This window comes from Carica papaya, chromosome 8 (genome assembly GCF_054855325.1).
Source record: "Carica papaya isolate Zhongbai chromosome 8, ASM5485532v1, whole genome shotgun sequence".
NCBI lineage: Eukaryota > Viridiplantae > Streptophyta > Magnoliopsida > Brassicales > Caricaceae > Carica > Carica papaya.
In genome coordinates, this window is record NC_142316.1 from 15,955,971 (window position 1) to 15,971,074 (window position 15,104).

Genomic DNA, 15,104 nt, shown 5'->3' on the forward strand with positions numbered 1-15,104 from the left:
GAATAAACTTGCGGACCATAATTCAAGTTGCGCGTAATGTCGAAAGAATCATCTGCAAAAAAATGGGTTCAACACGAGGACTTCCCAAGAAAATGGGTGAAGTATAAGGACTTCGCAGGAGGTCACCTATCCTAGTACTACTCTCGCCCAAACACCCTTAACTTGCGGAGTTCTGATAGAATCCGTTGCATTATTGCTGGTATGATTGCTCATGTTTCATTCTGCGTTGCAAATACATACACTCTTTCTCCTTCCATCCCCCCTCCCATCATTTGTTTCGTTGTGCGTGGAGTCTGAATCTCTCTTTCTCGTTCTAATATCACGTAAAATACCCCGGCAGTGTGACTCACCTTTGCGAATGAACCAACGGTTCATAATTCCATTTGCGCGTAACGTTGAACGACCCATCCGAAAAAAAATGGGTGCAACACAAGGACATCCCAGGAGGTCACCCATCCGAGTACTACTCTCGCCAAAGCACACTTAATTGCGGAGTTCTGATGGGATCCGGTGCATTTATGATCGTAACTGTTTCATTCTACGCTGCAAATACATACACTCTTTCTCCTTCTATCCCACCTCCCGTCATTTGTTTCCTTGTGCATGCACTCTGCATCTTTTCTTCTCGTTCTAATATCAATAAAATGCCCCGGTAATGTGACTCACCTTTGTGAATGAACCAGTGGTTCATAATTCCATTCCCGCGTAACGTCGAACGACCCATCCGAGAAAAAATAGGTGCACCACGAGGACTTCCCAGGAGGTCACCCATCCGAGTACTACTCTCGCCCAAGCACACTTAACAACGGAGTTCTGATGGGATCCGGTTAATTAGTGCTGGTATGATCGCACCTGTTTCATTTTGCTCTGCAAATACATACACTCCTTTTCCTTTCTTCCCCCTCCCGTCATTTATTTCCAAGTGCGTTCACACTTCGCCTCTCCTTTTCGTTCTAATATCAATTAAAATGCCCCTGCGTCTTGACTCACATTTGTGTATAAACCAGCAGACCATAGTTCCAGTCGCGCCTAACGTCGAACGACCCATCTGAAAAAAAAAATGGGTGCAACACGAGAACTTCCCAGGAGGTAACCCATCCTTTTACTACTTTCGCCAAAGCACACTTAACTACGAAGTTCTGATGGAATCTGGTGCATTTGTGCTAGTATGATCGCACCTGTTTCATTTCGTGCTGAAAATACATACACTCCTTCTCCTTCCCACCCCCCTCCCATCATTTTTTTCCTTGTGCGTTCATATTGCACTTCTCTTTCTTGTTCTAATATCGATTAAAATGCCCCTGCTTCTTGACTCACATTTGCGTATAAACCAGCGGACCATAGTTCCAGTCGCGCGTAACGTCGAACGACCCATCTGAAAAAAAATTTGTGCGACACGAGGACTTCCCAAGAGGTCAACAATCCGAGTACTACTCTCGCCCAAGCACACTTAACTGCGGAGTTTTAATGGGATCCGGTGCATTAGTGCTGGTGTGATCGCACCTGTTTAATTTTGTGCTGCAAATACATACACTTGCCAAAGCACCCTTAACTTGCGGAGTTCTGATAGAATCCGTTGCATTAGTGCTGGTAAGATCGCTCATGTTTCACTCTGCGCTGCAAATACCTACACTCTTTCTCCTTCTATCCCCCCTCCCGTCATTTGTTTCCTTGTGCGTGCACTCTGCATCTCTCCTTCTCGTTCTAATATCAAGTAAAATGCCCCGGCACCGTGACTCATCTTTGTGAATGAACAAGTGGTTCATAATTCCATTCGCGCGTAACGTCGAACGACCCATCCGAAAAAAAATGCGTACAACACGAGTACTTCCCAGGAGGTGACGCATCCGAGTACTATTCTCTCCCAAGCACACTTAACTGTGGAGTTCTGATAGAATCCGGTGCATTAGTGCTGGTATGATCGCACCTGATAAATTTCGCGCTGCAAATACATTCACTCCTTCTCCTTTCTTCCCCCTCCCGTCATTTGTTTCCTTGTGCGTGCGCACTGCATCTCCCGTTCTCGTTCAAATATCAAGTAAAATGCCAGGGCGCCGTAACTCACATTTGCAAATAAATTTGCGGACCATAATTCAAGTCACGCATAACGTCGAAAGAATCATCTGCAAAAAAATGGGTGCAACATGAGGACTTATCAAGAAAATGGGTGAAATATAAGGACTTCGCAGGAGGTCACCCATCCTAGTACTACTCTCGCCCATGCACCCTTAACTTGCGGACTCCTGATAGAATCCGTTGCATTAGTGTTGGTATAATTGCTCATGTTTCATTCTGCCCTGCAAATACATACACTCTTTCTCCTTCCATCCCCCCTCCCGTCATTTGTTTCCTTATGCGTGCACTCTGCATCCCTTCTTCTCATTCTAATATCAAGTAAAATGCCCCGGCACCGTGATTCACCTTTGCGAATGAACCAGCATTTCATAATTCCATTCGCGCGTAACGTCGAACGACCCATCCAAAAAAAAATTGGTGCAACACGAGGACTTCCCAGGAGGTCACCCATCCGAGTACTACTCTCGCCGAAGCACATTTAACTGCGAAGTTCTGATGGGATCCAGTGCTTTAGTGCTGGTATGATAGCACCTGTTTAATTTCGCGTTGCGAATACATACACTCCTTCTCCTTTCTTCCCCCTCCCGTCATTTGTTTCCTTGTGCGTGCGCATTGCACCTCTCCTTCTCGTTCAAATATCAAGTAAAATGCCACGGTGCCGTGACTCACATTTGCGAATAAACCTGTGGACCATAATTCAAGTCGCGCGTAATGTCGAAAGAATCATCTACAAAAAAATGGGTGCAACACGAGAACTTCCCAAGAAAATGAGCGAAATATAAGGACTTCGCAGGAGGTCACCCATCCTAGACTCTCGCCCAAGCACCCTTAACTTGCGGAGTTTTGATAGAATCCGTTGCATTAGTGTTGGTATGGTCGCTCATGTTTCATTCTGCGCTGCAAATACATACACTCTTTCTCATTCCATCCCCCCTCTCGTCTTTTGTTTCCTTGTGCGTGCACTCTGTATCTCTCCTTCTCGTTCTAATATCAAGTAAAATGCCCCGGTACCGTGACTCACATTTGCGAATGAACCAGTGGTTCATAATTCCATTCGCGAATAACGTCGAACGACCCATCCGAAAAAAAATGGGTGCATCACGAGGACTTCCCAGGAGATCACCCATCCAAGTACTGCAATCGCCCAAGCACACTTAACTGTGAAGTTCTGATGGGTTTTTGTGCATTTGTGCTGGTATGATCACACCTGTTTCATTTCGCACTGCAAATACATACACACCTTCTCCTTTCTTCCCCCTCCCGTCATTTGTTTCCTGGTGCGTTCACACTTCAACTCTCCTTCTCGTTTTAATATCGATTAAAATGTTCTGCTTCTTGACTTGCATTTGCCTATAAACCAGCGATTCATAATTCGATTCGTGCGTAACGTCGAACGACCCATCCGAAAAAAAATGGGTGCAACATGAGGACTTCCCAGGAGGTCACCAATCCGGGTACTACTCTCGCCCAAGCACACTTAACTGCGGAGTTCTGATGGGATCCGGTGCATTAGTGCTGGTATGATCGCACCTGATTAATTTCGCGCTGGAAATATATTCACTCATTCACATTTCTTCCCCCTCCCGTCATTTGTTTCCTTGTGCGTGCGCACTGCACCTCTCATTCTCGTTCAAATATCAAGTAAAATGCCACGGCGCCGTGACTCACATTTGCAAATAAACATGCGGACCATAATTCAAGTCGCGCGTAACGTCGAAAGAATTATCTGCAAAAAAATGGGTGCAACATGAGGACTTCCCAAGAAAATGGGTGAAATATAAGGACTTCGCAGAAGGTCACCCATCCTAGTACTACTCTCGCTCAAGCACCCTCAACTTGTGGAGTTATGATAAAATCCGTTGCATTAGTGCTTGTATGATCGCTCATTTTTCATTCTGCGCTTCAAATACATACACGTTTTCTCCTTCCATCCCCCCTCCCGTCATTTGTTTCCTTGTGCGTGCACTCTGCATCTCTCCTACTTGTTCTAATATCAAGTAAAATGCCCCGGCACCGTGACTCACCTTTACGAATGAACTAGCGGATCATAATTCCATTCGCGCGTAACGTCGAACGACCCATCCGAAAAAAATGGGTGCAACACGAGGACTTCCTAGGAGATCACCCATCCGAGAACTACTCTCGCCCAAGCACACTTAACTGCGGAGTTTTGATGGGAACCGGTGCATTAGAGCTGGTATGATCGCACCTGTTTCATTTCGGGCTGCAAATACATACACTCCTTCTCCTTTCTTCCCCCTCCCGTCATTTGTTTCCTGGTGCGTTCACACTTCACCTCTCCTTCTCGTTCTAATATCAATTAAAATGCCCCTGCGTCCGGACTCACATTTGCGTATAAACTAGCGGATCATAGTTCAAGTCGCGCGTAACATCGAACGACCCATCTGAAAAAAAAAAGGGTGCAACACGAGAACTTCCCAGGAGGTAACCCATCCTCGTACTACTTTCGCCAAAGCACACTTAACTGCAGAGTTCTGATAGGATCCGGTGCATTTGTGCTGGTATAATCGCGCCTGTTTCATTTGATGCTGAAAATACATACACTCCTTTTCCTTCCCTCCCCCCTCCCATCTTTTGCTTCTTTGTGCATTCACACTGCACCTCTCATTCTCGTTCTAATATCGATTAAAATGCCCCTACTTCTTGACTCATATTTGCGTGTAAACCAGCGGACCATAGTTCTAGTCGCGCGTAATGTCGAATGACCTGTCTGAAAAAAAATTGGTGCGACCCGAGAACTTCCCAAGTGGTCACCCATCCGAGTACTACTGTCGCCCAAGCACACTTAACTGCAGAGTTCTGAAGGGAACCGATGCATTAGTGCCGGTATGATCGCACATGTTTCTTTTGGTGCTATAAATACATAGACTCCTTATTTTTCCCTCCCCCCTCCTATCATTTATTTCCTTGTGCTTTCACACTGCACCTCTCCTTCTCGTTCTAATATCGATTAAAATGCCCCTGCTTCTTGACTCACATTTGCGTATAAACAAGCGGAGCATAGTTCCAATCGGGCATAACGTCGAACGACCCGTCTGAAAAAATATTGGTGCGACACAAGGACTTCCCAGGAGGTCACCAATCCGAGCACTACTCTCACCAAAGCAAACTTAGCTGCACAGTTCTGATGGGATCCGGTGCATTAGTGCTGGTATGATCGCACATGTTTAATTTCGAGCTGCAAATACATACACTCATTCTCCTATCATCCCCCTCCCGTAATTTGTTTCCTTGTGCGTGCGCACTGCACCTCCCGTTCTTATTCAAATATCAAGTAAAATGCCACGGCGCCGTGACTCACATTTGCGAATAAACCTGCGGACCAAAATTCAAGTCGCGCGTAACGTCGAAAGAATCATCTACAAAAAAATTGGTGCAACATGAGGACTTCCCAAGAAAATGGGTGAAATATAAGGATTTCGCAGTAGGTCACCCATCCTAGTACTACTCTCGCCCAAACACCCTTAACTTTCGGAGTTCTGATAGAATCCGTTGCATTAGTGCTAGTACGATCGCTCATGTTTCATTCTGCGCTGCAAATACATACACTCTTTCTCCTTCCATCCCCCCTCCCGTCATTTATTTCCTTCTGCGTGCACTCTGCATCTCTCCTTCTCGTTCTTATATCAAGTAAATTACCCCGGCACCGTGACAAACCTTTGCGAATGAACCAGCAGTTCATAATTCCATTCGTACATAACATCGAACGACCCATCTGAAAAAGAAAATGGGTGCAATACGAGAACTTCCTAAGAAAATGGCTGAAATATAAGGACTTAACAGGAGGTCACCCACTCTAGTACTACCCTCGCCCAAGCACCATTAAATTGCGGAGTTCTGATAGAATCCGTTGCATTAGTGCTGGTCTGATCGCTCATGTTTTATTCTACGCTGCAAATACATAAACTCTTTCTCCTTCCATCTCCCCTCCCGTCATTTGTTTCCTTGTGCGTGCACTCTGCATCTCTCATTTTCGTTCTAATATCAAGTAAAATGTCCCGGCACCGTGACTCACTTTTTCGAATGAACCAGCGGTTCATAATTCCATTCGCGCGTAACGTCGAACGAACTATTCGAAAAAAAATGGGTGCAACACGAGGACTTCCCAGGAGGTCACCCATCCGAGTACTACTCTCTCACCCAAGCACACTTAACTGCGTAGTTCTGATGGGATGAGGTGCATTAGTGCTGGTATGATCCCACCTGTTTCAATTCGCGCTGCAAATACATACACTCATTCTCCTTTCTTCCCCTTCCCGTCATTTGTTTCCTGGTACGTTCACACTTCACCTCTCTTTCTCGTTCAAATATCAATTAAAATGTTCATGCGTCTTGACTCATATTTGCGTATAAACCAGCAGACCATAGTTCCAGTCGCGCGTAACGTCGAATGACCTATCTGAAAAAAAAAATGGGTGCAACACGAGAACTTCCCAGGGGGTAATCCATCATTGTATTACTTTCGCCAAAGCACATTTAACTGCGAAGTTCTGATGGGATCAGTTGCATTTGTGCTGGTATGATGGCAACTGTTTCATTTCGTGCTGAAAATACATACACTCCTTCTCCTTCCCACCCCCCTCCCATCATTTGTTTCCTTGTGCGTTCACACTTCACCTCTCCTTCTCGTTCTAATATCAATTAAAATGCCCATGCATCTAGACTCATATTTGCGTATAAACCAGCGGACCATAGTTCCAGTCGTGCGTAACGTCGAACGACCCAACTAAAAAAAAAATGGGTGCAACACGAGAACTTCCCAGGAGGTAACCCATCCTTGTACTACTTTCGCAAAAGCACAATTAATTGCAGAGTTCTGATGGGATCTGGTGCTTTTATGCTGGTATAATCGCACCTGTTTCATTTCGTGCTGAAAATACATACACTCTTTCTCCTTCCCTCCCCCTCCCATCATTTGTTTCCTTGTGCATTCACACCACACCTCTCCTTCTCGTTCTAATATTGATTAAAATGCCCCTGCTTCTTGACTCATATTTGCGTATAAACCAGCGGACCATAGTTCCAGTCGCGCGTAACGTAGAACGACCCGTCTGGAAAAAAATTGGTGCGACACGAGGACTTCCCAGGAGGTCACCCATCCGAGAACTACTCTCGCCCAAGCACACTTAACTGTGGAGTTCTAATGGGATCCGGTGCATTAGTGCTGATATGATCGCACCTGAATAATTTTGCGCTGCAAATACATACACTCCTTTTCCTTGGTTACTCCTCCCGTCATTTGTTTTCTGGTGCGTTCACACTTCACCTCTCCTTCTCGTTCTAATATCAATTAAAATGCCCCTGCATCTTGACTCACATTTGTGTATAAACCAGTGGGCCATAGTTCCAGTCGCGCGTAACATCGAACGACCCATCTAAAAAAAAAAATAAATGCAACACGAGAACTTCCCAGGAGGTAACCCATCCTTGTACTACTTTCGCCAAAGCACACTTAACTGCGGAGTTCTGATGGGATCCGGTACATTTGTGCTGGTATGATCGCACCTGTTTCATTTCGTGTTGAAAATACAAACACTCCTTCTCCTTCCCTCACCCCTCCCATCAATTGTTTCCTTATGCGTTCACATTGCACCTCTCACTCTCGTTCTAATATCAATTGAAATGCCCCTGCTTCTTGACTCACATTTGCGTATAAACCAGCGGACCATAGTTCCAATCGTGCGTAATGTCGAACGACCCGTCTGAAAAAAAATTGGTGCGACACAAGGACTTCCCTTGAGGTCACCCATCCGAGTAATATTATCGCCCAAACACACTACTTAACTGCAGAGTTCTGATGGGATCCGGTGCATTAGTGCTGGTATGATCGCACCAAATTAATTTCGCGCAGCAAATACATACACTCTTTATCCTTTCTTCCCCCTCCCGTCATTTGTTTCCTTGTGCGTGCGCACTGCACCTCCCGTTCTCATTCAAATATCAAGTAAAATGCCAAGGCGCCGTGACTCACATTTGCGAATAAACCTGCGAACCATAATTTAAGTCGCGCGTAACGTCGAAAGAATGATCTGCAAAAAAATGGGTGTAACATGAGGACTTCCCAAGAAAATGGGTGAAATATAAGGATTTCGCAGGAGGTCACCCATCCTAGTACAACTCTCGCCCAAGCACCTTTAACTTGCGAAGTTCTGATAAAATCCGTTGCATTAGTGCTAGTATGATCGCCCATGTTTCATTCTGCACTACAAATACATACACTCTTTCTCCTTCCATCCCCCCTCCCGTCATTTGTTTCGTTGTGCGTGCACTCTACATCTCTTCTTCTCGTTCTAATATCAAGTAAAATACCCCGGAACCGTGATTCACCTTTGCGAATGAAGCAACGGTTCATAATTCCGTTCGCGTGTAACGTCGAACGACCCATCCGAAAAAAAATAGGTGCAACACGAGGACTTCCCAAGAGGTCACCCGTCCGAGTACTACTCTCGCCCAAGCACACTTCACTGCGGAGTTCTGATGGGATCCGGTGCATTAGTGCTGGTGTGATCGCACCTGTTTCATTTCGCGCTACAAATACATACACTCCTTCTACTTTCTTTCACCTCCCGTCATTTGTTTCCTGGTGCGTTCACACTTCACCTCTCCTTCTCGTTCTAATATCAATAAAAATGCCCCTGCGTCTTGGCTCACATTTATGTATAAACCAGCAGACTATAGTTCCAGTCGCGCGTAACGTCGAAGGACTCATCTGAAAAAAAAAAGGGTGCAACACGAGAATTTCTCAGGAGGCAACCCATCCTTGTACTACTTTCGCCAAAGCACACTTAACTGCGGAGTTCTGATGGGATCCGGTGCATTTGTGCTGGTATGATCGCACCTGTATCATTTCCTGCTGAAAATACATACATTCCTTCTCCTTCCCTCCCCCCTCCCATCGTTTGTTTCCTTGTGCGTTCACACTGCACCTGTCCTTCTCCTTCTAATATCGATTAAAATGCCCCTGCTTCTTGACAAACATTTGCGTATAAACCAGCGGACCATAGTTCCAGTCGCGCGTAACGTCGAACGACCCATCTGAAAAAAAAAATGGGTGCAACATGAGAAATTCCCAGGAGGTCACCCATCCGAGTATTACTCTCGCCCAAGCACACTTAACTGCGGAGTTCTGATGGGATCCGGTGTATTAGTGCTGGAATGATCGCAAATGTTTAATTTTGCGCTGCAAATACATACACTCCTTCTCCTTTCTTCCCCCTCCCGTCATTTGTTTCCTTGTGTGTGCGCAGTGCACCTCTCGTTCTTGTTCTAATATCAAGTAAAATGCCACGGTGCTGTGACTCACATTTGAGAATAAACCTGTGGACCATAATTCAAGTCGCGCGTAACGTCGAAAGAATCATTTGCAAAAAAATAGGTGCAACACGAGGACTTCCAAAGAAAATGGGTGAAATACAATGACTTCGCAAGAGGTAACCAATCCTAGTACTACTCTCGCCCAAGCACCCTTACCTGAGGAGTTCTGATAGAATCCGTTGCATTAGTGCTGGTACGATCGCTCATATTTCATTCTACGCTGCAAATACATACACTCTTTCTCCTTCCATCCCCCCTCCCGTCATTTGTTTCCTTGTGCGTGCACTTTACATCTCTCCTTCTCGTTCTAATATCAAGTAAAATTACCCGGCACCGTGACTGACCTTTGCGAATGAACTAGCGGTTCATAATTCCATTCGCGTGTAACGTCGAAAACCCATCCGAAAATAAAATTGGTGCAACACGAGGACTCCCTAGGAGGTCAGCCATCCGAGTACTAGTCTCACCCAAGCACACTTAACTGCGGAGTTCTGATGGGATCTGGTGCAATAGTGCTAGTATGATCGCACCTTTTTAATTTCGCGCAGCAAATACATACACTCCTTCTCCTTTCTTCCCCCTCCCGTCATTTGTTTCCTTGTGCGTGCGCACTGCACCTCCCATTCTCGTCCAAATATCAAGTAAAATGCCATGGCGCCGTGACTCACATTTGCGAATAAACCTGCGGACCATAATTCAAGTCGCGCGTAATGTCAAAAGAATCTTCTGCAAAAAAATGGGTGCAACACGAGGACTTCCCAAGAAAATGGGTGAAATATAAGGTTTTCGCAGGAGGTCACCCATCCGATTACTACTCTCTCCCAAGTACACTTAACTGCAGAGTTCTGATGGGATACGGTGCATTAGTGCTGGTATGATCACACATGTTTGATTTCGCGCTGCAAATACATACACTCCTTCTCCTTTGTTCCCCCTCCCGTCATTTGTTTCCTGGTGCGTTCACACTTCACCTCTCCTTTTCATTCTAATATCAATTAAAATGCCCATGTGTCTTGACTCACATTTGCGTATAAACAAGCGGACCGTAGTTCATGTCGCGCGTAATGTCAAAAGAATCATCTGCCAAGAAATGGGTGCAACACGAGGACTTCCAAAGAAAATGGGTGAAATATAAGGACTTCGCAGGAGGTCACCCATCCTAGTACTACTCTCGCCCAAGCACCCTTAACTTACGGAGTTCTGATAGAATACGTTGCATTAGTGCTGGTATGATCGCTCATGTTTCATTCTGCGCTGAAATACATACACTCTTTCTCCTTCCATCCCCCCTCCCATCATTTGTTTCCTTATGCGTGCACTCTGCATCTCTCCTTCTCATTCTAATATCAAGCAAAATGCCCCGGCACCGTGACTCACCTTTGCGAATGAACCAATGGTTCATAACTCCATTCACACTTAACTACGGAGTTCATATGGGATCAGGTGCATTAGTGCTTGCAAGATCGCACCTGTTTCATTTCGTGCTACAAACACATATACTCCTTCTCCTTTCTTTCCTCTCCTGTCATTTGTTTCCTTGTGCGTGCGCACTGCACCTCCCATTCTCGTCCAAATATCAAGTAAAATGCCACGGCACCGTAACTCACATTTGCGAATAAACCTGCGGACCATAATTCAAGTCGCGCATAATGTCGAAAGAATCTTCTGCAAAAAAATGGGTGCAACATGAGGACTTCCCAAGAAAATGGGTGAAATATAAGGACTTCGCAGGAGGTCACCCTTCCTAGTACTACTCTCGCCCAAGCACCCTTAACTTTCGGAGTTCTGATAGAATCCGTTGCATTAGTGCTGGTATGATCGCTCATGTTTCATTCTGCGCTGCAAATAGATACACTTTTTCTCCTTCCATCCCCCCTCCCATCATTTGTTTCCTTGTACGTGCACTCTGCATCTCTCCTTCTCGTTCTGATATCAAGTAAAATTCTTCGGCACCGTGACTTACCTTTGCGAATGAACCAGCGGTTCATTATTCTATTCGCGCATAACGTCGAACGACCCATCCGAAAAAAGATGGGTGCAACACTAGGACTTCCTAGGAGGTCACCAGTCCAAGAACTACTCTCGCCCAAGCACACTTGACTGCGGAGTTCTGATGGGATCCGGTGCATTAATGCTGGTATGATCGCACCTGTTTTATTTTGCGCTGCAAATACATACACACCTTCTCCTTCCCTCCCCCCTCCCATCATTTGTTTCCTTCTGCGTTCACACTGCACCTCTCCTTCTCGTTCTAATATCGATTAAAATGCCCCTGTTTCTTGACACACATTTTCGTATAAACCAGCGGACCATAGTTCCAGTCGCACGTAACGTCGAATGACCCATCTGAAAAAAAATTGGTACAACACGAGGACTTCCCAGGAGGTCACCCATCCAAGAACTGCTCTCGCCCAAACACAATTAACTGCGGAGTTCTTATGATATCCGGTGCATTAGTGCTGGTATGATCGCACCTGTTTAATTTTGCGCTGCAAATACATACACTCCTTCTCCTTTCTTCCCCCTCCTGTCATTTGTTTCCTTGTGCGTGCGCACTGCACCTCTCGTTCTCGTTCTAATATCAAATAAAATGCCACTGCGCTATGGCTCACATTTGCGAATAAACTTGCAGATTATAATTCTAGTCGCGCGTAACATCGAAAGAATCATCTGTAAAAAAATGGGTGCAACACGAGGACTCCCCAATAAAATGAGTGAAATATAAGGACTTCGCAGGAGGTCACCCATCCCACTACTACTCTCGCCCAAGCACCCTTAACTTGCGGAGTTGTGATAGAATCCGTTGCGTTAGTGCTGGTATAATCGCTCATGTTTCATTCTGTGCTGCAAATACATACACTCTTTCTCCTTCCATCCCCCCTCCCGTCATTTGTTTCCTTGTGCGTGTGCACTGCATCTCTCCTTCTCGTTCTAATATCAAGTAAAATGCCCTTGTACCGTGACTCACCTTTGCGAATGAAACAGCGGTTCATAATTCCATTCGCGCGTAACGTCGAACGACCCATCCGAAAAAAATGGGAGCAACACGAGGACTTCCTAGGAGTACACCCATCCAAGTACTACTCTCGCCCAAGCACACTTAACTACAGAGTTCATATGGAATCAGGTGCATTAGTGCTGGCAAGATCGCACCTGTTTCATTTCGTGCTACAAACACATATACTCCTTCTCCTTTCTTTCCTCTCCTGTCATTTGTTTCCTTGTGCGTGCGCACTGCACCTCCCGTTCTCGTTCTAATATCAAGTAAAATTCTACGGCGCCGTGACTCACATTTGTGAAGAAACCTGCGGACTATAATTCAAGTCGCGCGTAACATCGAAAGAATCATCTGCAAAAAAATGGGTGCAACACGAGGACTTCCCAAGAAACTGGGTGAAATATAAGGACTTCGCAGGAGGTCACCCATCCTAGTACTACTCTCACCCATGCACCCTTAACTTGTGGAGTTCTGATAGAATCCGTTGCATTAGTGCTGGTATGATCGCTCATGTTTCATTCTGCGCTGCAAATACATACACTCTTTCTCCTTCCATCCCCCCTCCCGTCATTTGTTTCCTTGTCCGTGCACACTGCATCTCTCCTTCTCGTTCTAATATCAAGTAAAATGCCCCGGTACCGTGACTCACCTTTGTGAATGAACCAGCGGTGCATCACGAGGACTTCCCAGGAGATCACCCATCCAGGTACTACAATCGCCCAAGCACACTTAACTGTGAAGTTCTGATGGGTTCTGGTGCATTAGTGCTGGTATGATCGCACCTGTTTCATTTCGCGCTGCAAATAAATACACTCCTCCTTTCTTCCCCCTCCCATCATTTGTTTCCTTGTGCGTGCGCACTGCACCTCCCGTTCTCCTTCTAATATCAAGCAAAATGCCACGGTGCCGTGACTCACATTTGCGAATAAACCTGCGGACCATAATTCAAGTCGCGTGTAACGTCGAAAGAATCATTTGCAAAAAAATAGGTGCAACACGAGGACTTCCCAAGAAAATGAGTGAAATATGAGGAATTCCCAGAAGGTCCCCCATCTGAGTACTATTCTCGCCCAAGCACACTTAACTGCGTACCATAATTCAAGTCGCGCACAACTTCGAAAGAATCATCTGTAAAAAAATGGGTGCAACACGAGGACTTCCCAATAAAATGAGTGAAATATGAGGAATTCCCAGAAGGTCCCCCATCTGAGTACTACTCTCGCCCAAGCACACTTAACTGCGGAGTTCTGATAGAATCCGTTGTATTAATGCTGTATGATTGCACATGTTTAATTTCGCGCTGTAAATACATACACTCCTTCTCATTTCTTCCCCCTCCCGTCATTTGTTTCCTTGTGCGTACGCACTGCACCTCCCGTTCTCGTTCAAATACCAAGTAAAATGCCACGGCGCCGTGACTCACATTTGCGAATAAACCTGGGGACCATAATTCAAGTCGCGCGTAACATCGAGAGAATCATCTGCAAAAAAACGGGTGCAACACGAGGAATTCCCAAGAAAATGGGTAAAATATAAGAACTTCGGAGGAGGTCACCCATCGTACAACTACTCTCGCCCAAGCACCCTTAACTTGCGGAGTTCTGATAGAATCCGTTGCATTAGTGCTGGTATAATCCCTCATGTTTTATTCTACGCTGCAAATACATACACTCTTTCTCTTTCCATCCCCCCTCCTGTCATTTGTTTCCTTGTGCGTGCACTCTGCATCTCTCCTTCTCGTTCTAATATCAAGTAAAATGCCTAGGCACCGTGACTCACCTTTGCGAATGAACCAACGGTTCATAATTTCATTCGCGCGTAACGTCGAACGATCCATCCGCAAAAAAATGGGTGCAACACAAGGACATCCCAGGAGGTCACCCATCCGAGTACTACTCTCGCCCAAGAACACTTAACTGCTGAGTTCTGATGGGATACGGTGCATTAGTGCTGGTATGATCGCACCTGTTTAATTTCGCGCAGCAAATACATACACTGCTTCTTCTTTCTTCCCCCTCCCATCATTTGTTTCCTTGTGCGTGCGCACTGCACCTCCCGTTCTCGTTCAAATATCAAGTAAAATGCCAAGGCGCCGTGACTCACATTTGCGAATAAATCTGCGGACCATAATTAAAATTGCGTGTAATATTGAACGGCCCATCTGAAAAAAATAATCGGTGCAACACGAGAACTTCCCAGGAGGTAACCCATCCTTGTACTACTTTCGGCAAAGCACATTTAATTGCGGAGTTCTGTTGGGATCCGATGCATTTGTGCTGGTATGATCGCACTTGTTTAATTTCGTGCTGAAAATACATACACTCCTTATCCTTCCCTCCCCCCTCCAATCATTTGTTTCCTTGTGCGTTCACACTGCACCTCTCCTTCTCGTTCTAATATCGATTAAAATGCCCCTGATTCTTGACTCATATTTGCGTATAAACCAGAGGATCATAGTTCCAGTCGTGCAAAATGTCGAACGACCCGTCTGAAAAAAAGTTTGTGCGACACGAGGACTTCCCAGGAAGTCACCCATCCAAGTACTACTCTCGCCCAAGCACACTTAACTGCTGAGTTCTGATGGGATACGGTGCATTAGTGCTAGTATGATCGCAGCTATTTAATTTCGCGCTACAAATACATACACTCTTTCTTCTTTCTTTCCCCTCCCATCATTTGTTTCCTTGTGCGTGCG

General features: G+C 45.6%; 1 non-coding gene and 24 pseudogenes across 1 annotated transcript; all 25 read right to left on the bottom strand.

Annotated features, from left to right (window-relative positions):
- Positions 1-735: 735 nt before the first annotated feature.
- On the bottom strand, positions 736-854 carry LOC148242824 (5S ribosomal RNA; annotated as a pseudogene).
- Positions 855-1,061: 207 nt separating this feature from the next.
- Positions 1,062-1,180, bottom strand: LOC148242825 (5S ribosomal RNA; annotated as a pseudogene).
- Positions 1,181-1,386: 206 nt separating this feature from the next.
- Positions 1,387-1,505, bottom strand: LOC148242826 (5S ribosomal RNA; annotated as a pseudogene).
- A 985-nt stretch (positions 1,506-2,490) lies between these two features.
- LOC148242827 (5S ribosomal RNA) lies at positions 2,491-2,609 on the bottom strand (annotated as a pseudogene).
- Positions 2,610-3,166: 557 nt separating this feature from the next.
- Positions 3,167-3,285, bottom strand: LOC148242828 (5S ribosomal RNA; annotated as a pseudogene).
- A 204-nt stretch (positions 3,286-3,489) lies between these two features.
- Positions 3,490-3,608, bottom strand: LOC148242829 (5S ribosomal RNA; annotated as a pseudogene).
- Positions 3,609-4,168: 560 nt separating this feature from the next.
- Positions 4,169-4,287, bottom strand: LOC148242830 (5S ribosomal RNA; annotated as a pseudogene).
- A 206-nt stretch (positions 4,288-4,493) lies between these two features.
- On the bottom strand, positions 4,494-4,612 carry LOC148242831 (5S ribosomal RNA; annotated as a pseudogene).
- A 206-nt stretch (positions 4,613-4,818) lies between these two features.
- Positions 4,819-4,937, bottom strand: LOC148242832 (5S ribosomal RNA; annotated as a pseudogene).
- A 1,244-nt stretch (positions 4,938-6,181) lies between these two features.
- LOC148242833 (5S ribosomal RNA) lies at positions 6,182-6,302 on the bottom strand (annotated as a pseudogene).
- Positions 6,303-6,835: 533 nt separating this feature from the next.
- LOC148242834 (5S ribosomal RNA) lies at positions 6,836-6,954 on the bottom strand (annotated as a pseudogene).
- A 205-nt stretch (positions 6,955-7,159) lies between these two features.
- On the bottom strand, positions 7,160-7,278 carry LOC148242835 (5S ribosomal RNA; annotated as a pseudogene).
- A 207-nt stretch (positions 7,279-7,485) lies between these two features.
- LOC148242836 (5S ribosomal RNA) lies at positions 7,486-7,604 on the bottom strand (annotated as a pseudogene).
- Positions 7,605-7,810: 206 nt separating this feature from the next.
- Positions 7,811-7,932, bottom strand: LOC148242837 (5S ribosomal RNA; annotated as a pseudogene).
- A 561-nt stretch (positions 7,933-8,493) lies between these two features.
- Positions 8,494-8,612, bottom strand: LOC148242838 (5S ribosomal RNA). Its single transcript, XR_015815015.1, has one exon. It is a non-coding gene; the product is annotated as a 5S ribosomal RNA (ribosomal RNA).
- Positions 8,613-8,818: 206 nt separating this feature from the next.
- LOC148242839 (5S ribosomal RNA) lies at positions 8,819-8,937 on the bottom strand (annotated as a pseudogene).
- A 208-nt stretch (positions 8,938-9,145) lies between these two features.
- Positions 9,146-9,264, bottom strand: LOC148242840 (5S ribosomal RNA; annotated as a pseudogene).
- Positions 9,265-9,824: 560 nt separating this feature from the next.
- On the bottom strand, positions 9,825-9,943 carry LOC148242841 (5S ribosomal RNA; annotated as a pseudogene).
- Positions 9,944-11,443: 1,500 nt separating this feature from the next.
- Positions 11,444-11,562, bottom strand: LOC148242842 (5S ribosomal RNA; annotated as a pseudogene).
- A 206-nt stretch (positions 11,563-11,768) lies between these two features.
- On the bottom strand, positions 11,769-11,887 carry LOC148242843 (5S ribosomal RNA; annotated as a pseudogene).
- Positions 11,888-12,447: 560 nt separating this feature from the next.
- LOC148242844 (5S ribosomal RNA) lies at positions 12,448-12,566 on the bottom strand (annotated as a pseudogene).
- Positions 12,567-13,074: 508 nt separating this feature from the next.
- Positions 13,075-13,193, bottom strand: LOC148242845 (5S ribosomal RNA; annotated as a pseudogene).
- Positions 13,194-14,257: 1,064 nt separating this feature from the next.
- Positions 14,258-14,376, bottom strand: LOC148242846 (5S ribosomal RNA; annotated as a pseudogene).
- Positions 14,377-14,583: 207 nt separating this feature from the next.
- On the bottom strand, positions 14,584-14,702 carry LOC148242847 (5S ribosomal RNA; annotated as a pseudogene).
- A 206-nt stretch (positions 14,703-14,908) lies between these two features.
- Positions 14,909-15,027, bottom strand: LOC148242848 (5S ribosomal RNA; annotated as a pseudogene).
- Positions 15,028-15,104: the final 77 nt, after the last annotated feature.